A 16,009-nucleotide genomic window follows, 5' to 3' on the forward strand; every position below is an offset into this window, starting at 1 on the left:
TTTCAGTTTTGCGTCCATCCCTAATTACGAGCCCATAGTTTATAAAGTAACAGTGTTATACCCTCTTGACATAAATATTTAAAAAGTTCAGTCCCTAAGGTAACTATTTATGTATTTTTTTTAATTGTAAATTTTTTAATTTTTTTTTAATTACAAAAAAAAAAAAATGGGGAGTGTGGGAGGTAATGAGTTAATTTTATGTGTAAAAGTCATTTATTTGTATGTGAAAAATGTGTAGGGTGTAGTTTACTATTTGGCCACAAGATGGCCACAGTAACTTTTTGTTTTAATGCGACCTCCAAGCTTCCTTCCGGAAGCTTGGAGGAAGAATAAGGAGGCTGGACACGTGAGTTTTTTCTCACAATGATCGCGCTGCCCATAGGAGAGCAGCTGATCATTGCGGGGCTTAGATCAATGAACGGGAATGGATTTTCCCGTTCATTGATCTCTGGGCGAGCGGGCGGCGGCGTGTTTACTAGCGGCGGGCGGCGTGTTTACGAGCGGGAGCGCGGTCAGCGTCGGGAACGCGGAAAGTACGTGTTTCTCCGTCCCTGGTTTTTAAAGGATGGAAAAAGGGGCGGAGAAATACGTACGCGCGGGGGGTAAAGTGGTTAAGTGCCAGGCAGCGCTGAGGGTTGGATCGGGATTCCTTCCGTCGATGGCGTCATTCCGTTCGTCGCCATGGCGACGGGGTAAGCCCTAAAGGAAATCCTGTTCAGAATGGGATTTCCTTATGGGCACGCGTGCCGGCAGTGTTCGAAAGGGTTGGGAGGCATGCGGCAGGGAGGGGGGAATGCTGTAGCTAGCATTAGGCTAGCTACATGAGTTAAAAAAAAAAATCCAAAAAATACTGCTGCACCGCCACCCTGGTGCAATCAATAGAATGCCAGAGTGGTTAAGTGGGCTTTTTGGTCTATTGTAGCTCCCTTACGCACTCCATTGAGTTCTCATTCACCATAAGCTTGCTGGATAGTCTATGGAGTAGGACTTGAAACACCCAGAGTTAGTCACATTAATCCATGCTATGCACTGATGTTGGATTATTGTGGCTCTGTAATATTAAAAGCTGACACATCATTGCATTCCATCGGATCTGGAGATGTATTTAGCTCACAGAGACAACAATGGGTAATGAGCTAACTACAACCTGAATTATTGTAAATACTTTCTGTTGTAAAAAAGCAAATTTGTGTTCTGCATTACTGCATACCTTTTTTACACATGTAACACACTAAACTTTAAAGAGACTCCGTAACAAAAAATACAACGTTTTTTCTACCATCCTACAAGTTCCTAAACCTATTCTAATGTGCTCTGGCTTACTGCAGCTCTTTGTACGATCACCATCTCTGTAATAAATCAATGTATCTTTCCCCTGTCAGACTTGTCGGCCTGTGTCTGGAAGGTTGCCAACTCTTCCGTGCTGGTCTGTTATGCACTTCCCCCTCTATGCACACTTCAGTGTGTGTGTTATTTACATAAGCCAGCAGCTTCTCTGCTATCTTATCAGTGATAGAAGAGAGCTGGATAAAAATCCTCCTCTGTTAGGCTGTGAAAGGAGCTGGGCTAACACATATGGAGGAATTACAGACAGGAAGAAAGGATCAGCCTCACAGCCTGTCACTAGTATTCCGTGCATGAGAGCTGAAGGGGACAGAATGTAAACACACAAGTGATCTCTTGAGATACAAAAGGAAGGGTGTATACAGCCTGCTTGTGTATGGATGTATTTTCTATGTGTAGACATACTGTACATCAACCTACTTCCTGTTTTGGTGGCCATTTTGTTTTTTTTTAAAACTGTTTTTGACGAGTTTTAATGCGGCGGGGAGCGGTGAAATTGTGATAGAGGGGAATAGGAGATGTCCCCTAACACATTGGTATGTTTACTTTTGTGCGATTTTAACAATACAGATTCTCTTTAAGTAGAATTATACTTTACTTTGAGTTATCGGTCTAACTTTTTTTGATATAAAAAGTGTGTGTGATAATTATTACATGAAATAATATGAAAAGAGGATTGACTCTTGGGTGCATGTGAAGAATAGAAAAATCTTTAGTATATCAAATGTTAATACAAAATTTTAAAAACCAATAATAAATTGCATTAATGATCTCATACACTGACAATTTAGCAAATCAACCCACTGACTCCAGAGAAAACAGACAAAGGGGCTGCAGTCCCCTATGTCTAGAAGGTGGAAAACCTCCTGGCCCTGTAAATGCCCTTATATACAATCAACCTTATCAGCAAGACCATGCATGTCCGATTGACCACGGACACTGTGCCTAAAGTTGCAACATATGTACTAAATAGCACAAAGGTCCACCGAGAATCCCAGTCGCAGATGTCGGTAATTTCCTTAACCTCCCTGGCGTTCTGGACGAGCTAGGCTCGTCCAGACACGATGGAGGTCACCACTCAGGCCCCACTGGGTCGATTTGAACAATTTTTTTATTTTTAACCACGCAGCAAGCACTTTGCTTGCTGCGTGCCTTACCCGATCGCTGCCGATCCGCTGCTACCCGCCGTGATACAGGGCCACCCTAGCCGAGACCACGTGCGCTGCCTGGCCAATCAGTGCCAGACAGCGCTGAGGGGAGGATCGGGTCTCCCTGTGACATCACGACGTTCGTCGCCATGGCGGCGGGGGAAGCCCTCAAGGAAATCCCATTCAGAACGGGATTTCCGGGCGGGCCATTGTACCGGCGGAGATCGGAGGGTAGGGAGGGACGCCGCAGGGAGGGGGGAATCATGTAGCTAGGCTAGCTACATGAATTTTTTTTTTTTTTTTACAAAAAACGTTTCCGCGACCGCAGGGCTGCGGGAATCAGAACGCCAGGAAGCTTAATACACATCCAACATGGCAGCCATGAGTAGTTCCATCTGTAATCTATGCACCAGAATATGATAATTTTCCACAGGCAGACAAGCAAGCCATGCAGGTATTGATTAGCTGTAACAAGCTCCAAAAGGATACAAAGCATGCATAGAGATAAAGTATCATGCGCAGGATATAAAAGCCATTGAGCAGGTGAGTATTGCAAAGTTCAGAGTCACTCTGTCATATCAAAAGATTGCAGATGGCATTTATCCCCACAGTATTGTTTGTATACAAAAGTCCGCTATGATCCCAATCGCAGAGCACTAGCAGTTGCGAACTTGAGTGGTGTGGGAGGTATAGTTATATATAATAGATAACAGTTCATGTAGATGCAGTAGGCAGGCATCCTCGTGGCATGGGGTACAGATATTGGGCCAGGAAACTCAGGAGGTCTCTCATGTTCATCTTACAAAATAATGTTTTCATATTTGAAGGGATACACTACCTCCAGGTGCAGGGCGTAGCGATGGGCACGATGTGTGCTCCATCGCTTGGGAACGCACATTGTTCGGCAGCGATTGTCTCGTCATGTACCTGTGCCACATTTTATCGTGGCACAGGTACATAGACGACATACTCGTTTTCTGGACAGGGGGCGTGGACATGCTATTGGAATTTGAACCGAAATTACCGCAATCTGAAATTTACCCTAGAATATGACAGACAAACTATCCCCTTTCTCGATCTTCGCATTAATGACAACAACCCAACCCAACAATGAGGGTTGGATTACTACCCAACTCTATAGAAAGAGCACGGCGACGAATGCATTTTTTTGCGTGCCGAGAGTTCACACCCGATCACATAATACGGGGTATTCCATATGGCCAATACCTTCGGGTACGGCGGAATTGTACCGACCATGCGATTTATTGAGAAGGAGGCTAAACTCCTACGGGAACGGTTCAGGGAAAGGGGCTATAAAGACAAGTGGCTAAAGAAAGCCTATAAACGGGCTAGAGATTCAGATCGCGGTCAGTTGATTAGAAAGAAAAGTAGGGATACTCATGCCGGGGGTGACAGTGGCGCGGATGGTCAGGTGCGGCTGGTCACCAGGTATAATGATCTGGTTGACCGGCTGGACCCAATTTTCCCGACGCCACTTGCACGTTTTGGGTAGTGACCCTCTGGCGAGGGCCTTTATACCCACTAGACCTCAATCGACTTTCAGACTTGCAATGACCATTAAGGAGAGGGTGACGTCATTTCAGCAGGAAATCCCAACACTGTCCCACCAGAGGCACATACAGCTGCGGTGGCTGTGTGTATTGCCAGTACCTACAAATCGGCTTACAAATTACTTTACCAAATGGCAAGGAATGGTCTTTGAGACACTTTTTGTAAATTGCAACACAGAGTGTGTTGTTTTATCTACTCCTCTGTTAGTGTGGCTGTTTTTATGTGGAAAAGACACAGATCCTTTAAGGAGAGAATCAAAGATCATATTAGTGACATTGGGTGCTGTAACTTCAAGTCACCTATCTCCAGACTTGTAAATTTAATACATAGAGGCAATCCAAAATTCATTTGATTTATCGGATTGGACCGAGTGCACAAACACTCTAGAGGTGGAAATTACGACAAAAAACTTTTACAAGTAGAGTCACGTTTGAGTTTTAATCTAGATGCGACTAGAAACAATGGACTCAATGATAGCATAAACTACTGGGTATTTTTACCTGAATAGTTTATTGATAGGTCTCGGTTCGCTCATTAGATCTCCCTGGAGTATCCGATTGTTCCAAACTCTTCCCTGTGTGCGATTGATACTCACTGCATGTACTTTGGATTATTATTCATAGTGGGACCTACACTTATATGGTTCCCTCTTTTTACTTATTTTTGAACCCTGCTCTACATACCTGTCTTTGTTCTTTGCAATAATATATATTTGTTTTGTGCATTTGACAATTTATATTTACTGAGTGGTTAATTGACAGTTATCCATCTATGCGGTTGATTAAGCTGCGCTGCAGTGCCTTTAAACAGTGAGTGCAGCTTTGGACGGAATATCCCCATCATTCCGTCATGGATGGATTGTTAATACCTCCGTTCTATATTCAATTACTGTTTTTGTGCAGTTTTGCATTTTATCTACAATTGTGTCATTATGCCAATGTAATTTGCTATATAGATTTACAGGCAATGGGCGGGCCGCTTCCTCTCCTCCCCATGCGCGCATGCCCGGCTTCTCCCCCTTGCTCATCGCCATTGGCTTTCAAGGGATGAAGCGCTTCCGGTTTTTGGAGCGCGGACTTCTGGTTGGCCAATGGCCGCTTTGGAGCGCACGGCGCGTCTCAGCATGTCGGCCAATGGCTAAGTGCGGGGATGGGGCTGGGGGCGTATGCCGGGGCGGGGGAGGCGACGAGCGGCCGCAATGTGTATTTGAATGGCGTCTTCAATACGCCGTGTTTGAGGAGCACTACAGATCTCAGGATGCCAGTTCCTGATGAGGCCTGAACAATTTGGCGAAACATGTTGAACATATAGGCATCCCACCATCCACTGACCACCAGAGACCTCCTGAGTTACCTGGCTCACCATCTGTACCGCATGCCACGTGGACGCCTGATCAAAGGGGTAATGTTTGGACTAACTTACTACTGCTTCCTACTGCATCTGCATGAATGGTTATCTATTATATATAACTATACCTCCCACACCACTCAAGTTTTCAACTGCTATTGCTGTGCAATTGGGATCATAGCGGACTTTTGTATACAAACAATACTGTGGGGATAAATGCCATCTGCAATCTTTTGATATGACAGAGTGACTCTGAACTTTGCAATACTCGCCTGCTCAATGGCTGTTATATCCTGCGCATGATACTTTATCTCTATCCCTATGCTTGCTTTGCATCTTTTTGGAGCTTGTTACAACTAACCAATACCTGCATGGCTTGCTTGTCTGCCTGTGGAAAATTACCATATTCTGGTGCATAGATTACAGATGGAACTACTCATGGCTGCCATGTTGGACTTGTATTAAAGAGGAACTTCAGCCTAAACAAACATACTGTCATTAAGTTACATTAGTTATGTTAATTAAAATAGGTAATATAATTTCTTACCCACCCTGTTTTAAAAGAACATGCTAATGTTTGATTTCATGATGGCAGCCATCTTTTTGGTTGAAAGGAGGTGACAGGGAGCATGAGACACAGTTCCAACTGTCCTGTGTGCTGATCACCCCTCCCAGTTGCTTGGCAAGGTGAATAACAACATAGGAAAACCCATCATGCTCTGCACAGCATCAGGGGAAAAAAAGCCCGGGCTTTTTTTCTTTGATGGGTGGAGCTTATCTAAAAATGCAGCTAAAAATGATGCTTTGGTAAGAAAAACAATATTCTGATGCTGTGAAACTGTTAAACACCAAGCCTTTTCAGTTCTGCTGAGTAGATTTTTAGTCCAGAGGTTCACTTTAAAGAGACCCTGAAGCGAAAAAAAAAAGATGATATTATGATTTGTATGTGTAGCACAGCTAAGAAATAAAACATTAAGATCAGATACATCAGTGTAATTGTTTCTAGTACAGGAAGAGTTGAGAAACTCCAGTTGTTATCTCTATGCAAACAAGCCATTAAGCTCTCCGACTAAGTTAGTCCTGGAGAGGGCTATTATCTGACTTTTATCTCAACTGTTCCTGGACTATTTACTTTTCCTCTGCTAGAGGAGAGGTCATTACTTCACAGACTGCTCTGAAAGACTCATTTTGAATGCTGAGTGTTGTGTAATCTGCACATATTATAGAATGATGCAATGTTAGAAAAAACACTATATACCGGTACCTGAAAATAAAAGTATGAGAATATTTTCTTTGCTGCTAATCTTATAGTAATTATTAATAGTACACAACCAATTCACTATATCATATATTTTTTTTCGCTTCAGTGTCTCTTTAAGCAAATTACCGACATCTGCGACTGGGATTCTCGGTGGACTTTTGTGCTATTTAGTACATATGTTGCAACTTTAGGCACAGTGTCCGTGGTCAGACAATCGGACATACGTGGTCTTGCTGATAAGGTTGATTTTATATAAGGGCATTTACAGGGCCAAGAGGTTTTCCACCTTCTAGACCTTGGGGACTGCAGCCCCTTTGTCTGTTTTCTCTGGAGTCAGTGGGTTGATTTGCTAAATTGTCAGTGTATGAGATCATTAATGCAATTTATTATTGGTTTTTAAAATTTTGTATTAACATTTGATATACTAAAGATTTTTCTATTCTTCACATGCACCCAAGAGTCAATCCTTTTTTCGTATTATTTCATGTAACTATTGTTGACACGGTGCATGTGAAGCATTTATTGTTTATTTCATTTATGCACACACGTTTTTTTTGGGTGCATTTTTGCTTAACATAATTTTTTGGTCTCATCGTACACCAATTCACCATATTCAGCCATTCTGTAAGTCATGATAATTATTACAATGTAAATATATGCATGATTGCAAAGTTACTATGATGTATTTGCTGTAAATATATGGTTTAATCACATTAAAGTATGCATATAAATGTATGCAAAAAATAAAAACCCTTAAAAAAAATTGTGTAAAAAAACAATAATAATAAAAAAAAAATCTATAGATATACTGAAAAAAACATGACATCAACATCATAACGCAGTACCACTTCAGTGACAATTTTAGAAAACCATGTATGTGTACTCCAGATGTACTATAATTGTACGTGAAACTTGTATAAAAACAAAAATGTTATGTTCAATCAGCTATATGATTCATCGTGTTTGTGACAATGCCTCTGAATGGACATAGGAAGTTCCAGACAAAGCCCCGTTTAGATTTGTCCCTCCTAATTGCCCTTTCAAAGTTGTCTCTGACAGCCCGCCATGTTTCTTTAACTTTCCAAACTGAAAAACAAAACAAATATATATTTTCAAGTCAATTCCAATCATAACCAATGTAATATCCGTAATAATAATAAAAGCAATTTACAAAATGACCACAAGATTAAAACTAAACCAAAAAAAATTATATTTTGTGAAAAATAGATCATATTTGTCCTTTTATGACATTCTATCAAACATTTACCAACAAAAGGAACTGGAAGTTTCCAGGCACACCCAGGAGAAAGACAAGATGCCTGCTCCACGTTTTTCAGATGCAGAAAGGGAATTCCTACTTAAAGTAAGTGAAATTCACACCACAAATACAATTCACACAGCTAAATAATTCCATCATTCCACAGTCTAGATAAGCGAACCTTACTTATGATAGAAAAATAGAGATCCAAAAAGGCACATCACAAAGTGTAGGCACCTCCACACTCCTAAAAAATCACATTAGTTTGGATGTTTGTTACTCAATCATGCAACAACGGCTGAACGGATTTGAAGGAAATTTGGCACACACATAGTACATAACCTAGAATGACATAAAGGAGACTTTTTATGCCCATAACCAAAAAGTGGGTGGAGACATACACATTTCACTGGGAGAATGTAAACTTCAGCCATTCTTACACTGTTAATGGTAGGGTTCACAAACTTTGCACAGTTGGTCACTGGGTGACTGAGATTAATATTCAGAAAACTGGGTGGAGCCTACAAAATCCAATCAAAATTCACCTATTGATTTTCAAGGGGAATATTTAATTGCTGCCATTCTTGCACTGTTAATGGCACAATCCTCAAACCTGGTACAGTTGGTCATTGGGTGACTCTGGTTCAAATTCAGAAAAGGGGGTGGAGCCACAAACGGCCAATCAGACTTGTTTTATTTCAATGCAAATTTTTGATGCCAATGACCACAAACTAGGTAATTGAGTAATTGTGTGTTAGGGTTACAAAAAGTGGGTGGAGCCAACACCAGCCAAATACATACTCTAGCAAAGCCGGGCCATCAGCTAGTTTCTAATATGTTAAGTCTGCAAGTGTCCTTTTTTTTTTTTTTTTAAAGTGCAAGAAAATAAACATTGTTTTGTACTGAGCCAGTTAAATATTAGGACCATATGAACTATATTACATCTTAATTATGAAAAAAAATAGTACTGCAAACATGTTTATATTTAAGCAAAATCATTTAAAGGGCCAGTACATTATTATATAGATTAAATTTAAACTGACAAATGAGAAATAAAATTTTCACTTAAAAAAAACATGAAATGCTGCAATGTACCTTGCATTAATTTTTTTAATAATCTTATATTTTAGAGACTGAGCAAAACTATGAGGGTTTGCGTGGAAATTACCACAAGAGGCCCATTTTGGAAGCACTCCAGTGCAACCTCTACCATCGCTTTAGGACAAGGCACTCTTTCACCGAAATAATACATCAGTTTTTCGACTTAGAGATGTATGCCAGTATAGGTGGCAGGGTAAGCCTGCCACCTACCTAGGGCAGGTAAGTTGTAATGCAATATTAACTGTTTTTAACATGTATGTCATTAATGATTAATAATGTCGCACATGAAAAGATAATGAAACCTTTCTCTTTTGTAGGCCAAAACTGAAGGGGGAGTCGAGGTGGACCAAATGGGCCTCAACGGAAGGGCCACGCAAACCCTCTAGACAGCCCTTCTGGCAACCCCCAGAAAACCCCACAGACAACCCACCTGACACCTAACAAGACAGCCCCCCAGATGAAGAATCGGGCCCATCACAGCCACATTTCCAGAAGGATATCTGTGTAGACAGGGATGGAGTAGGGACAAGACAAAAGGGGAAGAGCGCACTCAATTTCAAGACAATATAGGCAACAAGCCTCTCCGTGGAATATTCTCACCTCTATAAGTTGCTTACTCGTCCGTATGGGTTAGTCAGTGTTAGCGCTTTTGTCCCTTTGTAGGCCAGGGACATAAGCTCTGGATACAGTGTTGCCTTCGCCTGCTGTCTCCTTTTGGTCACAGGATAACTCTTCCTTGGTACTTCCAAGTGTGGTCTCCAAGCTGGCTGGTACTTGTAGTCTTCCCGGTTTGGGGATAGGTGATGGTGGAATGTGCGGAGTAATAAAGCACAGAGGTGAAGAGGGAATAGATAGTAGTGCGGCACAGGTGACTATGCGCCCAGTGCCCCTTATAGCCAGGTTTATGCAGCCTCACCCGTGGAACGGCGAGAGTGGTGTCCTGGCTGGTGGGGCACACTTGTACGCTGTCACTAGCTGGGCAAATGTGGAAGGGAAAGCTATGATATAGCTGCCCGCGGCCAGTGACAATGCACAAGCGTGCCCCACCAGCCAGGACACCACTCTCGCCGTTCCACAGGAGAGGCTGCATATACCTTGCTACAAGGGGCACTGGGCGCATAGTCACCTGTGCCACACTATCTATTCCCTCCTCTTCACCCCTCTGCTTTATTACTCCGCGCATTTCACCATCACCTATCCCCAAATCGGGAGGACTACAAGTACCAGCCAGCTTGGAGACCACACTTGGAAGTACCAAGGAAGAGTTATCCTGCGACCAAAAGGAGACAGCAGGCGAAGGCAACACTGTATCCAGAGCCTATGTCCCTGGCCTACAACGAGACAAAAGCGCTAACACTGACCACCCCATACGAGTCAGCAACTTATAGAGGTGAGAATATTCCACGGAGAGGCTTGTTGCCTATATTGTTTTGAAATTGAGTGCGCTCTTCCCCTTTTGTCTTGTCCCTATCTCATCCCTGTCTACACAGATATTCTACTAACCACAGTGAGTGGTCATCATAGAGCCACACCACGCCACCATCATACAACTGTTGTCTCTACAAATCCTTACCACCTATCCAGATCGCCCCTCCTGTGCACATAGGAGTAAATATATACCACACAGTATATAGGATCATCCACCTTAAAACATTCCCAAAAGGAGGCATAGAATGATGAATGTCACTGAAAACAGTTTTTAAAATCACTTTTTATAATACATTAGACGTGTATTATAAATTTTACTAATGACCTGCACATTATGTATTCACAGCTAATCTAACACCACAAGAAATAGCAGTCAGAGGCTTGGAAGATGTGGGCAATCTGCAGGACCTGCATCTCTTTCATAATATACTACAATTGTATATGCATATCTAACATTCAGAGTGTACGCGATTCAATTGCAAAAAATAGACTCTTTCAGATCTCCAGCTATACCAATAGCATAATTCAGAGATACAGGTCCTGCAAAGGTGTCAGAACCTTACACAAAATTGTCTGTGGTCGGGGCGCATGCGCGGCGCGCTAGAGAGCGGAAGCAGCCTGATGCAGCTCTGCTAGAGACGGGCTCTATTTAGCCTTATCCTGGGGCTTTGAAGCACCTACAGAAAGCGACATTTCAAGCAGCCCCTTCCCTTAGCTGTTGTGCATGTCCCGGAGGCAAAAAAGGACCGAAACATCGGGGAGACAGAAACCGGTGACTGATTACCTACTTAGGCCGCGCTCCTCTGTCACGATGTCTCAAGATGGCCGCGGCTCCCCAGCACCATCGCTAGATTCTTTACCTGAGTCAGGCCCGGATTGGACTCAATCTAAGGCGGGGAGGGAAAGAGGCCTCTCCAGATCGGACCTGGAGGAAAGTCTCGACCGAATGTGTGGCAAGCTGGTAGGAAAATTTCAATCCGAGCTCCGGCGTGTGGAGGCCTCTTTGACGCAGGAGATTTCTGCACTGGGGAACAGAACCAACGTCTTAGAAACGAAGCACGACGAACTTCTGGCTGCGCACAAAGCGTTAAAAGCAGAACATAACATCCTTAAAGAGTCGGTATGGGCATTGCAATCTCAATCCGAGGACTTTGATAACAGAACCCGTCGCAATAACCTGCGCATCAGGGGCCTACCTGAAACTTACCAGGATCTTCCAGCAACTGTAAGTCAAATCTTTTCTCTCCTATTACCTGAGCTAACCCTTGAAAGCTTCATTTGCGACAGGGTTCATAGAGCTCTGCGACCTCAGCCGACCCCTGAATCCCCTCCTAGGGACATTATAATGTGCTTAAAAGACTTTCTGATTAAAGAGCAAATACTACAGAAAGCGCGCCAGAAATCGGATATTACGTTTGAAAGCCACAAGATTCAAATCTATCAGGATCTCTCCCCCGTAACGTTGGAGAAGAGGCGTAAGATGAAAGCAATCACTGTTGCGCTTAACAAAGCACAAATTAAGTATCGCTGGGGCTTTCCCTTTCAACTTCTTGTGCTTCACAACGGAGTCAACCATGCTGCCGTTTCCCCTGAAGATGGCCCACGCCTCCTGCGCAAGCTTGGCCTGCAAGTACCCCCTGCCAGCTCTCCCCAAAAGCAATCCTCCCGGCCGTTATCACCTATCTGGACCTCTAAGAAAACGCAAGCAAGATGCAACTCTCCTCAGGCCTCATGCTCTCAGACGCAAGAAGAGGGGTGAAGGTATACTTTTTTCTCATAAGGAACTAACTTTCTTCACAGTTCTTAACACTACCATGTTAATCCCCACCTGAAGATCGCTTATACGTTTACTTCTCACCTTACTGTTTGCGAACTTTTGGCCCCGACTCCCGGTCCAATTTCACAGGTTAACCGTTATATCTTTGCACTTCATTGCTACTAAAGGCTAAACTTCCGAGCTTTGCTCCCGAGCTTTGCTGTTCCCCCCTCGACTGTGGGACTGCTCTTCCAGTCGTTGTATTTCAGGACAATTTTTTCCATAAGGTTGAAATTGGACTTGAAAAACTATTACAGTTTCGAGTTACCACTTCATACGGTATCCCTATTGAGATCCTATTTGCATGTCTCGAGCTTATTACCTTACCGTCCAGTGGATACAGTTAAAATGTTAAACACTTGCCTAATTATCAGTTTATTGATGCACGTCCTCATCGTAAGTTGTCTTAGAGTATCATCCTCTTATAACATAATCTCGTCTGTTATTCCCATGTACTTTTTCAATTTAATTCTGATAAGATCCACAAGATGGCACCACCACTACTCCAGCTACCTTACGCTAATAAATAATATCCTGATTAAATGACCCTAACAATCCTTACACATAATGTGCAAGGCCTAAATTCACCAACAAGAAGGAGGAAGGCATTTAAGCAATATAAACATCTACAAGCAGACGATTTACTCCTGCAAGAAACACACTTTATGAAAGACCACTGCCCCTCCTACTTTGATAAATCATATACTAAGGCCTATTTCACTGCTTATCAAAATAAAACCCGTGGTGTTGCCATCTTCTTAAAAAATTCAGTAATGTTTGATTGTAGCAAGGTTTATAAGGATCCAGAGAGCAGGTTCCTGATACTGAAAGGGGTTCTGGGAGGAAAAGATATTACTATATGTAATGTGTATGCACCACATACGAACCAAGCGACTTTTTACAGAGAGCTATTCCAACGTTTGGAGGCTTTTCACTCTCCTCATCTAATATTTGCTGGGGATCTTAATGCTGTCAGCAATCCATTAGCTGACAGGAGCAGACTTGCAGAGAGCAGTAGAACCTTTCCCAAATCTTTAAGCACTGCCTTACGCTCCTCTCAGCTAACTGATTTATGGAGAGCCTTTAACATGGGAGATAAATCCTACACGTATTATTCCAATCCTCAAAACACCTACGCCAGGTTAGACTACATAATGCTTTCTCCAATACTCTTAGCTAATGCCTCTGCCTCAGAGATTCACCCCTGTGTATGGTCCGACCATCAGATTGTTAGTGGTACCTTGAGGAATTTGGGAGCACCGTTCTCGATCGAGAATTGGAGACTTAACGATCTCCTTCTCCAAGATGCTGGAATAGTGAGTGATCTACATCAAGCACTTGAGGAATTTTTTATCTTCAATAACAATGGAGAAGTGTCCATAGGCACTCTCTGGGCCTGTCATAAGGCCTTTATTAGAGGGAAAATTATTCAAATGGCCTCTCAACGTAAGAGAACCAGACTTGCGACTATTATTCGCTTGACCTCTGAACTCTCTGCACTATACAAATCCCACTCCACTTCACATGACAGAGATATCTTAGCTACCATTAGAGAAAAGCGCCAACATTTAAACGATCTACTATCTGAAAAAACTGAAAAAGCTCTAAAATTCACCAGGGCTAAATTTCTACTATATGGCAAATCGGCTAGCACCATGTTTGCCAGAAAGCTTCAAAAATTCCAGAAAGCTCCCCATATATATAAACTTCAGAACAGACATGGTACTATTGAATCTAGACCAGCCCAGGTAATTAAACTCTTTGAAGACTATTATAAGAAACTATTTGACTTCTCTTCAAAATGCCAGCCCAATGAAATTGAAGACTGGCTAGCCTCCTTACCTATCCCTAAACTTACCATGAATATATAAAGTCAGCGCAGGTCTATAGTAATACAGCTTTCATCATTTTTTTGTATACAGGATCTTCGAACAAAAGGGTAAAGAAGCAAGGCTTACCAGATTCCAAAAACCCACATTATAAGGTTGTAAACGAGTTTGATAGGTGGTCCGCAGAACTTTCAAATGCTGTCGTTTCACCAGCGATGTTGCACACTACAGATTCCTCCGGAATATAGTAGATATCCTGAGATCGCAGAGACTCACCAAAGGGGAGTCCAGTAGGATAGTGACATGAAAGAGATGTACGGCACATCTAAGTGTAAACCGTCTTTATTACATAACAAGTAAAACAATTAAAAACAAGGATAAAGGAAAACTCACATACGGGGCCCGTGCACTGGGAACCCCGAAAAAGTAGCGCGCATAAAATGGTCAATAGAAGACCTCAAATAAAATGGTGCCGCCTGTCGCCTTCCCGACCGGTTTCGCAATCTTGCGTCATCAGGGGAGAAAGGCGACCAGGCGGCCAGCACCAACTTTATAACATTTTTTTAATTAAAAAGTGGGAGTGGTTAGGCTCCACCTTATTCAGACTACACTAGTCAAAGGCAGAAAGCATCAAACATAAAATAAAACATTGTGACAAATTGCATTGTGTCAGAGAGACAGTAGCAAAAGATCTCAGATAGTGTGAATAAAAAGAGGTGAATGCAATATTACCTGCATATTCAATTCGTAGTAGGCTAGTTAAGGCTAAATTAAAAGCTAGATTGATTACTCTGCCCCCTAGGGCATATCTTTCCTATGAAAAAACTTTTCTCTAGCTGAAAAGCAGGCACTTCCTGTACCAGAAGTAGTCACTGGAACTCAGGAAGTAGCCTTGCACTCCACCAGGGTCAAGTGGAGCACAAGTTCTTCCTGTGAAGGGAGAAAAAAAAAATAAAAAAAATCCAATGCGTATGCAATGACGCATACGATCATAGAAACGTAAACAATGAAGCACATAGCAGTGCAGTGCGGCTATAAATATGCATGAAGTGTACTCAGGTGTGCAATGAAAAGCGCGTCTAATGTACTATACTAAGAAGGTGCATAAATTTGTATGCATAGTAAAAACAATGAAATGATAAAACAGCCTCCATGGGAGCTCCAGGGACCTTAAGTAGTGAAAGTGAAGAACATCCATAGTGATCATGCAAGACAGATCCCATAGGTATCCGATAGATGGAAATTGTGCAAAGTTATGCAAATGTATATACACAGCAGTGTAATGCGGCTATGATTACGCATAAAGATTACTTAAGCGTGCCATAAAGAGCACATCTAAAGTGAAAGCGGTCTCTACTACAATGTAGAACACGCATGCGGCGAAGCATAAAACAACAAAAAGCGCACATAGGGACAAAAATCCACTGCGAGCATCTAAACCGACATATGGAACAATAAACAAAAATAATTGATCTTATGCTGCAATAAAGTCGCATTTAGTAAAAAAAAAAAAAAAAATGCAATGCGTATGCAGTGACGCATACGATCATAAAAGCGTAAACAATGAAGCACATAGCAGTGCAGTGCGACTATACATATGCATGAAGTGTGCTTAGGTGTGACATGAAAAGCACGTCTAATATACTGTACTAAGAAGGTGCATAAATCTGTATGTATAGTGGAGACAATGAAATGATAGAACAGCCTCCGTGAGAGCTCTGGGGACCTCAAGTGGTGAACGTGAGGAGCTTCCATAGTGACCATGCAAGACTAATCCCATAGGTATCCGATAAATGGAAATTATGCAAAATTATGCAAATTCATATACTCAGCCGTGTAGTGCGGCTATGATTATGCATAGAAAACTCCATGCACCGATAACAGAGGACAACAGACAGCACTCTG

The 16,009-nt window shown here is 42.3% G+C and overlaps 1 protein-coding gene across 2 annotated transcripts in view; it reads left to right on the top strand.

The window, feature by feature from the left end:
- The window catches only part of LOC137546849 (C4b-binding protein alpha chain-like), an 865,201-nt gene that overhangs the window by 23,935 nt on the left and 825,257 nt on the right, over positions 1 to 16,009 (top strand). The window lies entirely within an intron of this gene.

This window comes from Hyperolius riggenbachi, chromosome 2, assembly GCF_040937935.1.
Source record: "Hyperolius riggenbachi isolate aHypRig1 chromosome 2, aHypRig1.pri, whole genome shotgun sequence".
In the NCBI taxonomy this organism is placed as follows: Eukaryota; Metazoa; Chordata; class Amphibia; order Anura; family Hyperoliidae; genus Hyperolius; species Hyperolius riggenbachi.